Genomic DNA, 14,924 nt, shown 5'->3' on the forward strand with positions numbered 1-14,924 from the left:
CGTCCATAAACCACTGGATTGCTGGGGCCCGGGACGCCAGGATTTCGGCCTTGCCTTCGCAGCCCGGCCACATAGGCAGCCTTCCACCGGAGGCGGGGATACGTAGACAGCAAAAATGTGGAAAATGGCAGTGTCTCCTCGATTTCCCTGCATCGGCCTTTTTGAGCGGCATGCTTTTTTCCTAGTAGGATGAGGCACCGACGGAGAAAGGCAGGATTATGTGTGCAGGAAAGGTATGTGCTGAGAAGGTGACAAGTTTGAGACCAGGTTGGGATCTTTAGTCCCAGGAAAGGCCCCTGGCAGGTGTGGGTCAATGTTCTGTGCCCATCCCACTTGGCGTGGGGAGGTTTACACCATACAAAGCAGCAGCGGAATTATTCTTTCCCCAGAGGTTGCATGTGCCCACAAGCTCCACCTGGCCAGGGTCCGCCCCTACCGTGTTGCCCATGTCGATCAACAGAAGCTAAGAGCTTCCAGAGAGACTAACTGCTATTCTCTAGCCACGGGGAAGCGGTACAGCCAGAAGCCTCCCCTGTTTCATCTCCAGGTTCTCTCTCAGGCCCCTCATAGTTGTGATGTGTCTCAGGGGTAGAAAAAAGAGATTTCTTTAAAAGAACACATACAAAGAGGGGCCATAGATGCTGAGGAAGGGCGCCTTGCCTACTGATATCGTAGCGTAAGTGGAAAAGAGGTACCTGCCTGCTGTCCCAGTATGTCGAACCTGTCCACATCAGGGGTTGCCTACTGTGAAGTTATTCCCTGGGTGCCCTCGATTTTGTGGCCAAGGACAGAAGGGGCCGTTGTGTGTCCACGGGTAAAATGGAGGGCTCTGCGGAACCGGCCGGTTAGGCTGGACCTCTCCTATTGGCTCAGTGGTTGTGACCCGTCCCCGTCAGAAGTTCCGGCCAGCCTTGCGGTGGCTGTCTCCATGGTGATTGGGAAGGAAGCCTTAGGCCCCGCACTCAGCCTTCACCTGGCCCACCTGGCCTCTTTACCCTCATCTAGACCGCTGTGTCGATGAAAGAAAGGTTGTCGTCCAGTGACCACGTGTCCTTCATTTCCTTTGAAGGATTAAGCTCCTTGCCTAGGCAGAAGACAGCCAAGGTCAGCCTGAGCCTAGACACCTAGTGACCTGTGACACTGCAGACAGTGATAGATGTTGATGTCCACGCTCAGGTAGCCGCAGGTGGCGGATCGAGAGTGGTCGGAGGTGAAGTGTAACTGGAGGTCACACACTGACAAGGGCACGGGCCAAAGGTCGGGAAAAATAGCTGAGGTCGTGGAGCTCTAGCAGAGCCAGTCTAGGGCCGAGGCCTCCCTCCTGTACGTGGCAAAGAGGTGATCCGTATGGCGCAATGCGCAGCCTCTGGACTGCTGGGGCCCTGGATGCCCGGATTTCGGCCTTGTCTTCGGAGAAGTGACGCACATGCAGCGTGCCACCGGAGGCTGTGGCCCAGCAGAGGGCAAAATCTTGAAAATGGGGGCTTCAGTTGACTTTGCCTGTTCTCTCCTTTGGCTGAGTGACATCCTGTGTTTCCTAGCAGGAGAAGGCATTCGTGGAGAGAGGCGGATTCCCTGTGTGCAGGCAAAGTGTGTGCTGAGATGATGAGTCGCTGGAGACCGGGGTGGACTCTTCAGACCCAGGATAGGCCTCTGGCAGGTATGTGTCAATGTTTTCTGCCCTTCGCACTCAGCCAGGTATTTGCATACAATGTTACCAGCGGAATTAGTAGTCTCCTGAGAGGCTGCCACATGTCAGCAAGCTTCACCTGGCCAGGGTCCGCCGGTGATGTAGCTACCCCATCAGTCACTAGTCTCTAGAGCTTCCAGATAAACTACCAGATCTTGTCTGCCCATGGGCAAGCAGTAGAGCCAGAGGCCTTCCCCCTTTGCTCTTTGGTCTCTAGGCACTCTATCAGGCACTCCAAGCTGTGAAGTGACTCAGGGGGAGAAGGAAGAGATTTCAGAGAATGAACACATCCAGAGAGAGACAGAGAGAGAGAGGCAAGAGATGCTGAGTGGGGATGCCTTGCGTAGTGATATCCTCAGGAAAGTGGGAAAGAGGTACCTGGCCTGCTCTGCCAATGCCCTGAACCAGTCCGCACCAGGGGCTCCCCTGTGCCTGCGTAGGCTTTCCCAGGGTGTGCTCAAATCCTGTGGCCACTAGGTGTCATAGGTCATAACGGAGGGCCCTGTGTCATCTGCCTGGCGGGCCAGATCTCTGCCATTGGCTCAGTCTTGTCACCAGGCCCATCATAAGCTCCGCCTACTCTTCCGGTGGTGGGACTGTCTCCATGGTGATGGCAAAGGAGCCTTAGTCCCGCCCACCTGGCCTTGACTTCACCTAGCTGGCCTGCTGACCCTCACTCAGACCTCTGTGTTGATAAAAATTAATGTCGGCCAGTGCCCAGGTGTCAGCATCTGGGATAAAGGATTCCGGACCTTGCCTGGGGCAGAAGGCAGCCTAGGTCAGCTGGTACCTGGAAGTCTAGTGACTCGTGACACTGCTGCCAGTGACAGACAAATGGTGACTCCCACACTCACATATCCCCTGGTGGCAGAATGATAGTGATGGGTGGAGAAACATCGCTCCGGAGCACTCGCGCAATGGGGCACCGGCCAAAGGCCAGGGCCAGTAGTGGACGTCGCGGAGCTGAATGGCGAGCCAGTGAAGGGCCCAAGGATTCCTCTTGGATGTGGGAAACATGTCATCCGGGTCCCCACGTCCATAAACCACTGGATTGCTGGGGCCCGGGATGCCAGGATTTCGGCCTTGCCTTCGCAGCCCGGCCACAAAGGCAGCCTTCCGCCGGAGGCGGGGATATGTAGACAGCAAAAATGTGGAAAATAGCAGTGTCTCCTCGATTTCTCTGGCATCGGCCTTTTTGAGCGGCATGCTTTTTTCCTAGTAGGATGAGGCACCGACGGAGAAAGGCAGGATTATGTGTGCAGGAAAGGTATGTGCTGAGAAGGTGACAAGTTTGAGACCAGGTTGGGATCTTTAGTCCCAGGAAAGGCCCCTGGCAGGTGTGGGTCAATGTTCTGTGCCCATCCCACTTGGCGTGGGGAGGTTTACACCATACAAAGCAGCAGCGGAATTATTCTTTCCCCAGAGGTTGCATGTGCCCACAAGCTCCACCTGGCCAGGGTCCGCCCCTACCGTGTTGCCCATGTCGATCAACAGAAGCTAAGAGCTTCCAGAGAGACTAACTGCTATTCTCTAGCTACGGGGAAGCGGTACAGCCAGAAGCCTCCCCTGTTTCATCTCCAGGTTCTCTCTCAGGCCCCTCATAGTTGTGATGTGTCTCAGGGGTAGAAAAAAGAGATTTCTTTAAAAGAACACATACAAAGAGGGGCCATAGATGCTGAGGAAGGGCGCCTTGCCTACTGATATCGTAGCGTAAGTGGAAAAGAGGTACCTGCCTGCTGTCCCAGTATGTCGAACCTGTCCACATCAGGGGTTGCCTACTGTGAAGTTATTCCCTGGGTGCCCTCGATTTTGTGGCCAAGGACAGAAGGGGCCGTTGTGTGTCCACGGGTAAAATGGAGGGCTCTGCGGAACCGGCCGGTTAGGCTGGACCTCTCCTATTGGCTCAGTGGTTGTGACCCGTCCCCGTCAGAAGTTCCGGCCAGCCTTGCGGTGGCTGTCTCCATGGTGATTGGGAAGGAAGCCTTAGGCCCCGCACTCAGCCTTCACCTGGCCCACCTGGCCTCTTTACCCTCATCTAGACCGCTGTGTAGATGAAAGAAAGGTTGTCGGCCAGTGACCACGTGTCCTTCATTTCCTTTGAAGGATTAAGCTCCTTGCCTGGGCAGAAGACAGCCAAGGTCAGCCTGAGCCTAGACACCTAGTGACCTGTGACACTGCAGACGGTGATAGATGTTGATGTCCACGCTCAGGTATCCGCAGGTGGCGGATCGAGAGTGGTCGGAGGTGAAGTGTAACTGGAGGTCACACACTGACAAGGGCACGGGCCAAAGGTCGGGAAAAATAGCTGAGGTCGTGGAGCTCTAGCGGAGCCAGTCTAGGGCCGAGGCCTCCCTCCTGTACGTGGCAAAGAGGTGATCCGTATGGCGCCATGCGCAGCCTCTGGACTGCTGGGGCCCTGGATGCCCGGATTTCGGCCTTGTCTTCGGAGAAGTGACGCACATGCAGTGTGCCACCGGAGGCTGTGGCCCAGCAGAGGGCAAAATCTTGAAAATGGGGGCTTCAGTTGACTTTGCCTGTGCTCTCCTTTGGCTGAGTGCCATCCTGTGTTTCCTAGCAGGAGAAGGCATTCGTGGAGAGAGGCGGATTCCCTGTGTGCAGGCAAAGTGTGTGCTGAGATGATGAGTCGCTGGAGACCGGGGTGGACTCTTCAGACCCAGGATAGGCCTCTGGCAGGTATGTGTCAATGTTTTCTGCCCTTCGCACTCAGCCAGGTATTTGCATACAATGTTACCAGCGGAAGTAGTAGTCTCCGGAGAGGCTGCCACATGTCAGCAAGCTTCACCTGGCCAGGGTCCGCCGGTGATGTAGCTACCCCATCAGTCACTACTCTCTAGACCTTCCAGATAAACTACCAGATCTTGTCTGCCCATGGGCAAGCAGTAGAGCCAGAGGCCTTCCCCCTTTGCTCTTTGGTCTCTAGGCACTCTATCAGGCACTCCAAGCTGTGAAGTGACTCAGGGGGAGAAGGAAGAGATTTCAGAGAATGAACACATCCAGAGAGAGACAGAGAGAGAGAGGCAAGAGATGCTGAGTGGGGATGCCTTGCGTAGTGATATCCTCAGGAAAGTGGGAAAGAGGTACCTGGCCTGCTCTGCCAATGCCCTGAACCAGTCCGCACCAGGGGCTCCCCTGTGCCTGCGTAGGCTTTCCCAGGGTGTGCTCAAATCCTGTGGCCACTAGGTGTCATAGGTCATAATGGAGGGCCCTGTGTCATCTGCCTGGTGGGCCAGATCTCTGCCATTGGCTCAGTCTTATCACCGGGCCCATCATAAGCTCCGCCTACTCTTCCGGTGGTGGGACTGTCTCCATGGTGATGGCAAAGGAGCCTTAGTCCCGCCCACCTGGCCTTGACTTCACCTAGCTGGCCTGCTGACCCTCACTCAGACCTCTGTGTTGATAAAAATTAATGTCGGCCAGTGCCCAGGTGTCAGCATCTGGGATAAAGGATTCCGGACCTTGCCGGGGGAGAAGGCAGCCTAGGTCAGCTGGTACCTGGAAGTCTAGTGACTCGTGACACTGCTGCCAGTGACAGACAAATGGTGACTCCCACACTCACATATCCCCTGGGGGCAGAATGATAGTGATGGGTGGAGAAACATCGCTCCGGAGCACTCGCGCAGTGGGGCACCGGCCAGAGGCCAGGGCCAGTAGTGGACGTCGCGGAGCTGAATGGCGAGCCAGTGAAGGGCCCAAGGATCCCTCTTGTATGTGGGAAACATGTCATCCGGGTCCCCACGTCCATAAACCACTGGATTGCTGGGGCCCGGGACGCCAGGATTTCGGCCTTGCCTTCGCAGCCCGGCCACATAGGCAGCCTTCCACCGGACGCGGGGATATGTAGACTGCAAAAATGTGGAAAATGGCAGTGTCTCCTCGATTTCTCCGGCATCGGCCTTTTTGAGCGGCATGCTTTTTTCCTAGTAGGATGAGGCACCGACGGAGAAAGGCAGGATTATGTGTGCAGGAAAGGTATGTGCTGAGAAGGTGACAAGTTTGAGACCAGGTTGGGATCTTTAGTCCCAGGAAAGGCCCCTGGCAGGTGTGGGTCAATGTTCTGTGCCCATCCCACTTGGCGTGGGGAGGTTTACACCATACAAAGCAGCAGCGGAATTATTCTTTCCCCAGAGGTTGCATGTGCCCACAAGCTCCACCTGGCCAGGGTCCGCCCCTACCGTGTTGCCCATGTCGATCAACAGAAGCTAAGAGCTTCCAGAGAGACTAACTGCTATTCTCTAGCTACGGGGAAGCGGTACAGCCAGAAGCCTCCCCTGTTTCATCTCCAGGTTCTCTCTCAGGCCCCTCATAGTTGTGATGTGTCTCAGGGGTAGAAAAAAGAGATTTCTTTAAAAGAACACATACAAAGAGGGGCCATAGATGCTGAGGAAGGGCGCCTTGCCTACTGATATCGTAGCGTAAGTGGAAAAGAGGTACCTGCCTGCTGTCCCAGTATGTCGAACCTGTCCACATCAGGGGTTGCCTACTGTGAAGTTATTCCCTGGGTGCCCTCGATTTTGTGGCCAAGGACAGAAGGGGCCGTTGTGTGTCCACGGGTAAAATGGAGGGCTCTGCGGAACCGGCCGGTTAGGCTGGACCTCTCCTATTGGCTCAGTGGTTGTGACCCGTCCCCGTCAGAAGTTCCGGCCAGCCTTGCGGTGGCTGTCTCCATGGTGATTGGGAAGGAAGCCTTAGGCCCCGCACTCAGCCTTCACCTGGCCCACCTGGCCTCTTTACCCTCATCTAGACCGCTGTGTAGATGAAAGAAAGGTTGTCGGCCAGTGACCACGTGTCCTTCATTTCCTTTGAAGGATTAAGCTCCTTGCCTGGGCAGAAGACAGCCAAGGTCAGCCTGAGCCTAGACACCTAGTGACCTGTGACACTGCAGACAGTGATAGATGTTGATGTCCACGCTCAGGTATCCGCAGGTGGCGGATCGAGAGTGGCCGGAGGTGAAGTGTAACTGGAGGTCACACACTGACAAGGGCACGGGCCAAAGGTCGGGAAAAATAGCTGAGGTCGTGGAGCTCTAGCGGAGCCAGTCTAGGGCCGAGGCCTCCCTCCTGTACGTGGCAAAGAGGTGATCCGTATGGCGCCATGCGCAGCCTCTGGACTGCTGGGGCCCTGGATGCCCGGATTTCGGCCTTGTCTTCGGAGAAGTGACGCACATGCAGTGTGCCACCGGAGGCTGTGGCCCAGCAGAGGGCAAAATCTTGAAAATGGGGGCTTCAGTTGACTTTGCCTGTGCTCTCCTTTGGCTGAGTGCCATCCTGTGTTTCCTAGCAGGAGAAGGCATTCGTGGAGAGAGGCGGATTCCCTGTGTGCAGGCAAAGTGTGTGCTGAGATGATGAGTCGCTGGAGACCGGGGTGGACTCTTCAGACCCAGGATAGGCCTCTGGCAGGTATGTGTCAATGTTTTCTGCCCTTCGCACTCAGCCAGGTATTTGCATACAATGTTACCAGCGGAAGTAGTAGTCTCCGGAGAGGCTGCCACATGTCAGCAAGCTTCACCTGGCCAGGGTCCTCCGGTGATGCAGCTACCCCATCAGTCACTACTCTCTAGACCTTCCAGATAAACTACCAGATCTTGTCTGCCCATGGGCAACCAGTAGAGCCAGAGGCCTTCCCCCTTTGCTCTTTGGTCTCTAGGCACTCTATCAGGCATTCCAAGCTGTGAAGTGACTCAGGGGGAGAAGGAAGAGATTTCAGAGAATGAACACATCCAGAGAGAGACAGAGAGAGAGAGGCAAGAGATGCTGAGTGGGGATGCCTTGCGTAGTTATATCCTCAGTGAAGTGGGAGAGAGGTACCTGGCCTGCTCTGCCAATGCCCTGAACCAGTCCGCACCAGGGGCTCCCCTGTGCCTGCGTAGGCTTTCCCAGGGTGTGCTCAAATCCTGTGGCCACTAGGTGTCATAGGTCATAATGGAGGGCCCTGTGTCATCTGCCTGGCGGGCCAGATCTCTGCCATTGGCTCAGTCTTGTCACCAGGCCCATCATAAGCTCCGCCTACTCTTCCGGTGGTGGGACTGTCTCCATGGTGATGGCAAAGGAGCCTTAGTCCCGCCCACCTGGCCTTGACTTCACCTAGCTGGCCTGCTGACCCTCACTCAGACCTCTGTGTTGATAAAAATTAATGTCGGCCAGTGCCCAGGTGTCAGCATCTGGGATAAAGGATTCCGGACCTTGCCGGGGGAGAAGGCAGCCTAGGTCAGCTGGTACCTGGAAGTCTAGTGACTCGTGACACTGCTGCCAGTGACAGACAAATGGTGACTCCCACACTCACATATCCCCTGGTGGCAGAATGATAGTGATGGGTGGAGAAACATCGCTCCGGAGCACTCGCGCAGTGGGGCACCGGCCAGAGGCCAGGGCCAGTAGTGGACGTCGCGGAGCTGAATGGCGAGCCAGTGAAGGGCCCAAGGATCCCTCTTGTATGTGGGAAACATGTCGTCCGGGTCCCCACGTCCATAAACCACTGGATTGCTGGGGCCCGGGACGCCAGGATTTCGGCCTTGCCTTCGCAGCCCGGCCACATAGGCAGCCTTCCACCGGAGGCGGGGATACGTAGACAGCAAAAATGTGGAAAATGGCAGTGTCTCCTCGATTTCCCTGCATCGGCCTTTTTGAGCGGCATGCTTTTTTCCTAGTAGGATGAGGCACCGACGGAGAAAGGCAGGATTATGTGTGCAGGAAAGGTATGTGCTGAGAAGGTGACAAGTTTGAGACCAGGTTGGGATCTTTAGTCCCAGGAAAGGCCCCTGGCAGGTGTGGGTCAATGTTCTGTGCCCATCCCACTTGGCGTGGGGAGGTTTACACCATACAAAGCAGCAGCGGAATTATTCTTTCCCCAGAGGTTGCATGTGCCCACAAGCTCCGCCTGGCCAGGGTCCGCCCCTACCATGTTGCCCATGTCGATCAACAGAAGCTAAGAGCTTCCAGAGAGACTAACTGCTATTCTCTAGCCACGGGGAAGCGGTACAGCCAGAAGCCTCCCCTGTTTCATCTCCAGGTTCTCTCTCAGGCCCCTCATAGTTGTGATGTGTCTCAGGGGTAGCAAAAAGAGATTTCTTTAAAAGAACACATACAAAGAGGGGCCATAGATGCTGAGGAAGGGCGCCTTGCCTACTGATATCGTAGCGTAAGTGGCAAAGAGGTACCTGCCTGCTGTCCCAGTATGTCGAACGTGTCCACATCAGGGGTTGCCTACTGTGAAGTTATTCCCTGGGTGCCCTCGATTTTGTGGCCAAGGACAGAAGGGGCCGTTGTGTGTCCATGGGTAAAATGGAGGGCTCTGCGGAACCGGCCGGTTAGGCTGGACCTCTCCTATTGGCTCAGTGGTTGTGACCCGTCCCCGTCAGAAGTTCCGGCCAGCCTTGCAGTGGCTGTCTCCATGGTGATTGGGAAGGAAGCCTTAGGCCCCGCACTCAGCCTTCACCTGGCCCACCTGGCCTCTTTACCCTCATCTAGACCGCTGTGTAGATGAAAGAAAGGATGTCGGCCAGTGACCATGTGTCCTCATTTCCTTTGAAGGATTAAGCTCCTTGCCTGGGCAGAAGACAGCCAAGGTCAGCCTGAGCCTAGACACCTAGTGACCTGTGACACTGCAGACAGTGATAGATGTTGATGTCCACGCTCAGGTAGCCGCAGGTGGCGGATCGAGAGTGGTCGGAGGTGAAGTGTAACTAGAGGTCACACACTGACAAGGGCACGGGCAAAAGGTCGGGAAAAATAGCTGAGGTCGTGGAGCTCTAGCGGAGCCAGTCTAGGGCCGAGGCCTCCCTCCTGTACGTGGCAAAGAGGTGATCCGTATGGCGCCATGCGCAGCCTCTGGACTGCTGGGGCCCTGGATGCCCAGATTTCGGCCTTGTCTTCGGAGAAGTGACGCACATGCAGCGTGCCACCGGAGGCTGTGGCCCAGCAGAGGGCAAAATCTTGAAAATGGGGGCTTCAGTTGACTTTGCCTGTGCTCTCCTTTGGCTGAGTGACATCCTGTGTTTCCTAGCAGGAGAAGGCATTCGTGGAGAGAGGCGGATTCCCTGTGTGCAGGCAAAGTGTGTGCTGAGATGATGAGTCGCTGGAGACCGGGGTGGACTCTTCAGACCCAGGATAGGCCTCTGGCAGGTATGTGTCAATGTTTTCTGCCCTTCGCACTCAGCCAGGTATTTGCATACAATGTTACCAGCGGAAGTAGTAGTCTCCGGAGAGGCTGCCACATGTCAGCAAGCTTCACCTGGCCAGGGTCCTCCGGTGATGCAGCTACCCCATCAGTCACTACTCTCTAGACCTTCCAGATAAACTACCAGATCTTGTCTGCCCATGGGCAACCAGTAGAGCCAGAGGCCTTCCCCCTTTGCTCTTTGGTCTCTAGGCACTCTATCAGGCATTCCAAGCTGTGAAGTGACTCAGGGGGAGAAGGAAGAGATTTCAGAGAATGAACACATCCAGAGAGAGACAGAGAGAGGCAAGAGATGCTGAGTGGGGATGCCTTGCGTAGTGATATCCTCAGGGAAGTGGGAAAGAGGTACCTGGCCTGCTCTGCCAATGCCCTGAACCAGTCCGCACCAGGGGCTCCCCTGTGCCTGCGTAGGCTTTCCCAGGGTGTGCTCAAATCCTTTGGCCACTAGGTGTCATAGGTCATAATGGAGGGCCCTGTGTCATCTGCCTGGTGGGCCAGATCTCTGCCATTGGCTCAGTCTTGTCACCGGGCCCATCATAAGCTCCGCCTACTCTTCCGGTGGTGGGACTGTCTCCATGGTGATGGCAAAGGAGCCTTAGTCCCGCCCACCTGGCCTTGACTTCACCTAGCTGGCCTGCTGACCCTCACTCAGACCTCTGTGTTGATAAAAATTAATGTCGGCCAGTGCCCAGGTGTCAGCATCTGGGATAAAGGATTCCGGACCTTGCCGGGGGAGAAGGCAGCCTAGGTCAGCTGGTACCTGGAAGTCTAGTGACTCGTGACACTGCTGCCAGTGACAGACAAATGGTGACTCCCACACTCACATATCCCCTGGTGGCAGAATGATAGTGATGGGTGGAGAAACATCGCTCCGGAGCACTCGCGCAGTGGGGCACCGGCCAGAGGCCAGGGCCAGTAGTGGACGTCGCGGAGCTGAATGGCGAGCCAGTGAAGGGCCCAAGGATCCCTCTTGTATGTGGGAAACATGTCGTCCGGGTCCCCACGTCCATAAACCACTGGATTGCTGGGGCCCGGGACGCCAGGATTTCGGCCTTGCCTTCGCAGCCCGGCCACATAGGCAGCCTTCCACCGGAGGCGGGGATACGTAGACAGCAAAAATGTGGAAAATGGCAGTGTCTCCTCGATTTCCCTGCATCGGCCTTTTTGAGCGGCATGCTTTTTTCCTAGTAGGATGAGGCACCGACGGAGAAAGGCAGGATTATGTGTGCAGGAAAGGTATGTGCTGAGAAGGTGACAAGTTTGAGACCAGGTTGGGATCTTTAGTCCCAGGAAAGGCCCCTGGCAGGTGTGGGTCAAAGTTCTGTGCCCATCCCACTTGGCGTGGGGAGGTTTACACCATACAAAGCAGCAGCGGAATTATTCTTTCCCCAGAGGTTGCATGTGCCCACAAGCTCCGCCTGGCCAGGGTCCGCCCCTACCATGTTGCCCATGTCGATCAACAGAAGCTAAGAGCTTCCAGAGAGACTAACTGCCATTCTCTAGCCACGGGGAAGCGGTACAGCCAGAAGCCTCCCCTGTTTCATCTCCAGGTTCTCTCTCAGGCCCCTCATAGTTGTGATGTGTCTCAGGGGTAGCAAAAAGAGATTTCTTTAAAAGAACACATACAAAGAGGGGCCATAGACGCTGAGGAAGGGCGCCTTGCCTACTGATATCGTAGCGTAAGTGGAAAAGAGGTACCTGCCTGCTGTCCCAGTATGTCGAACGTGTCCACATCAGGGGTTGCCTACTGTGAAGTTATTCCCTGGGTGCCCTCGATTTTGTGCCCAAGGACAGAAGGGGCCGTTGTGTGTCCACGGGTAAAATGGAGGGCTCTGCGGAACCGGCCGGTTAGGCTGGACCTCTCCTATTGGCTCAGTGGTTGTGACCCGTCCCCGTCAGAAGTTCCGGCCAGCCTTGCAGTGGCTGTCTCCATGGTGATTGGGAAGGAAGCCTTAGGCCCCGCACTCAGCCTTCACCTGGCCCACCTGGCCTCTTTACCCTCATCTAGACCGCTGTGTAGATGAAAGAAAGGATGTCGGCCAGTGACCATGTGTCCTCATTTCCTTTGAAGGATTAAGCTCCTTGCCTGGGCAGAAGACAGCCAAGGTCAGCCTGAGCCTAGACACCTAGTGACCTGTGACACTGCAGACAGTGATAGATGTTGATGTCCACGCTCAGGTAGCCGCAGGTGGCGGATCGAGAGTGGTCGGAGGTGAAGTGTAACTAGAGGTCACACACTGACAAGGGCACGGGCCAAAGGTCGGGAAAAATAGCTGAGGTCGTGGAGCTCTAGCAGAGCCAGTCTAGGGCCGAGGCCTCCCTCCTGTACGTGGCAAAGAGGTGATCCGTATGCCGCCATGCACAGCCTCTGGACTGCTGGGGCCCTGGATGCCCGGATTTCGGCCTTGTCTTCGGAGAAGTGACGCACATGCAGTGTGCCACCGGAGGCTGTGGCCCAGCAGAGGGCAAAATCTTGAAAATGCGGGCTTCAGTTGACTTTGCCTGAGCTCTCCTTTGGCTGAGTGCCATCCTGTGTTTCCTAGCAGGAGAAGGCATTCGTGGAGAGAGGCGGATTCCCTGTGTGCAGGCAAAGTGTGTGCTGAGATGATGAGTCGCTGGAGACCGGGGTGGACTCTTCAGACCCAGGATAGGCCTCTGGCAGGTATGTGTCAATGTTTTCTGCCCTTCGCACTCAGCCAGGTATTTGCATACAATGTTACCAGCGGAATTAGTAGTCTCCGGAGAGGCTGCCACATGTCAGCAAGCTTCACCTGGCCAGGGTCCGCCGGTGATGTAGCTACCCCATCAGTCACTACTCTCTAGAGCTTCCAGATAAACTACCAGATCTTGTCTGCCCATGGGCAACCAGTAGAGCCAGAGGCCTTCCCCCTTTGCTCTTTGGTCTCTAGGCACTCTATCAGGCACTCCAAGCTGTGAAGTGACTCAGGGGGAGAAGGAAGAGATTTCAGAGAATGAACACATCCAGAGAGAGACAGAGAGAGAGAGGCAAGAGATGCTGAGTGGGGATGCCTTGCGTAGTGATATCCTCAGGAAAGTGGGAAAGAGGTACCTGGCCTGCTCTGCCAATGCCCTGAACCAGTCCGCACCAGGGGCTCCCCTGTGCCTGCGTAGGCTTTCCCAGGGTGTGCTCAAATCCTGTGGCCACTAGGTGTCATAGGTCATAATGGAGGGCCCTGTGTCATCTGCCTGGCGGGCCAGATCTCTGCCATTGGCTCAGTCTTGTCACCAGGCCCATCATAAGCTCCGCCTACTCTTCCGGTGGTGGGACTGTCTCCATGGTGATGGCAAAGGAGCCTTAGTCCCGCCCACCTGGCCTTGACTTCACCTAGCTGGCCTGCTGACCCTCACTCAGACCTCTGTGTTGATAACAATTAATGTCGGCCAGTGCCCAGGTGTCAGCAACTGGGATAAAGGATTCCGGACCTTGCCTGGGGCAGAAGGCAGCCTAGGTCAGCTGGTACCTGGAAGTCTAGTGACTCGTGACACTGCTGCCAGTGACAGACAAATGGTGACTCCCACACTCACATATCCCCTGGTGGCAGAATGATAGTGATGGGTGGAGAAACATCGCTCCGGAGCACTCGCGCAATGGGGCACCGGCCAAAGGCCAGGGCAAGTAGTGGACGTCGCGGAGCTGAATGGCGAGCCAGTGAAGGGCCCAAGGATTCCTCTTGGATGTGGGAAACATGTCATCCGGGTCCCCACGTCCATAAACCACTGGATTGCTGGGGCCCGGGATGCCAGGATTTCGGCCTTGCCTTCGCAGCCCGGCCACATAGGCAGCCTTCCGCCGGAGGCGGGGGTATGTAGACAGCAAAAATGTGGAAAATGGCAGTGTCTCCTCGATTTCTCTGGCATCGGCCTTTTTGAGCGGCATGCTTTTTTCCTAGTAGGATGAGGCACCGACGGAGAAAGGCAGGATTATGTGTGCAGGAAAGGTATGTGCTGAGAAGGTGACAAGGTTGAGACCAGGTTGGGATCTTTAGTCCCAGGAAAGGCCCCTGGCAGGTGTGGGTCAATGTTCTGTGCCCATCCCACTTGGCGTGGGGAGGTTTACACCATACAAAGCAGCAGCGGAATTATTCTTCCCCCAGAGGTTGCGTGTGCCCACAAGCTCCACCTGGCCAGGGTCCGCCCCTACCGTATTGCCCATGTCGATCAACAGAAGCTAAGAGCTTCCAGAGAGACTAACTGCTATTCTCTAGCCACGGGGAAGCGGTACAGCCAGAAGCCTCCCCTGTTTCATCTCCAGGTTCCCTCTCAGGCCCCTCATAGTTGTGATGTGTCTCAGGGGTAGCAAAAAGAGATTTCTTTAAAAGAACACATACAAAGAGGGGCCATAGATGCTGAGGAAGGGCGCCTTGCCTACTGATATCGTAGCGTAAGTGGCAAAGAGGTACCTGCCTGCTGTCCCAGTATGTCGAACGTGTCCACATCAGGGGTTGCCTACTGTGAAATTATTCCCTGGGTGCCCTCGATTTTGTGGCCAAGGACAGAAGGGGCCGTTGTGTGTCCATGGGTAAAATGGAGGGCTCTGCGGAACCGGCCGGTTAGGCTGGACCTCTCCTATTGGCTGAGAGTTTGTGACCCGTCCCCGTCAGAAGTTCCGGCCAGCCTTGCGGTGGCTGTCTCCATGGTGATTGGGAAGGAAGCCTTAGGCCCCGCACTCAGCCTTCACCTGGCCCACCTGGCCTCTTTACCCTCATCTAGACCGCTGTGTAGATGAAAGAAAGGATGTCGGCCAGTGACCACGTGTCCTCATTTCCTTTGAAGGATTAAGCTCCTTGCCTGGGCAGAAGACAGCCAAGGTCAGCCTGAGCCTAGACACCTAGTGACCTGTGACACTGCAGAGAGTGATAGATGTTGATGTCCACGCTCAGGTAGCCGCAGGTGGCGGATCGAGAGTGGTCGGAGGTGAAGTGTAACTAGAGGTCACACACTCACAAGGGCACGGGCCAAAGGTCGGGAAAAATAGCTGAGGTCGTGGAGCTCTAGCGGAGCCAGTCTAGGGCCGAGGCCT

Source organism: Loxodonta africana, unplaced genomic scaffold (assembly GCF_030014295.1).
Source record: "Loxodonta africana isolate mLoxAfr1 unplaced genomic scaffold, mLoxAfr1.hap2 scaffold_155, whole genome shotgun sequence".
In the NCBI taxonomy this organism is placed as follows: Eukaryota; Metazoa; Chordata; class Mammalia; order Proboscidea; family Elephantidae; genus Loxodonta; species Loxodonta africana.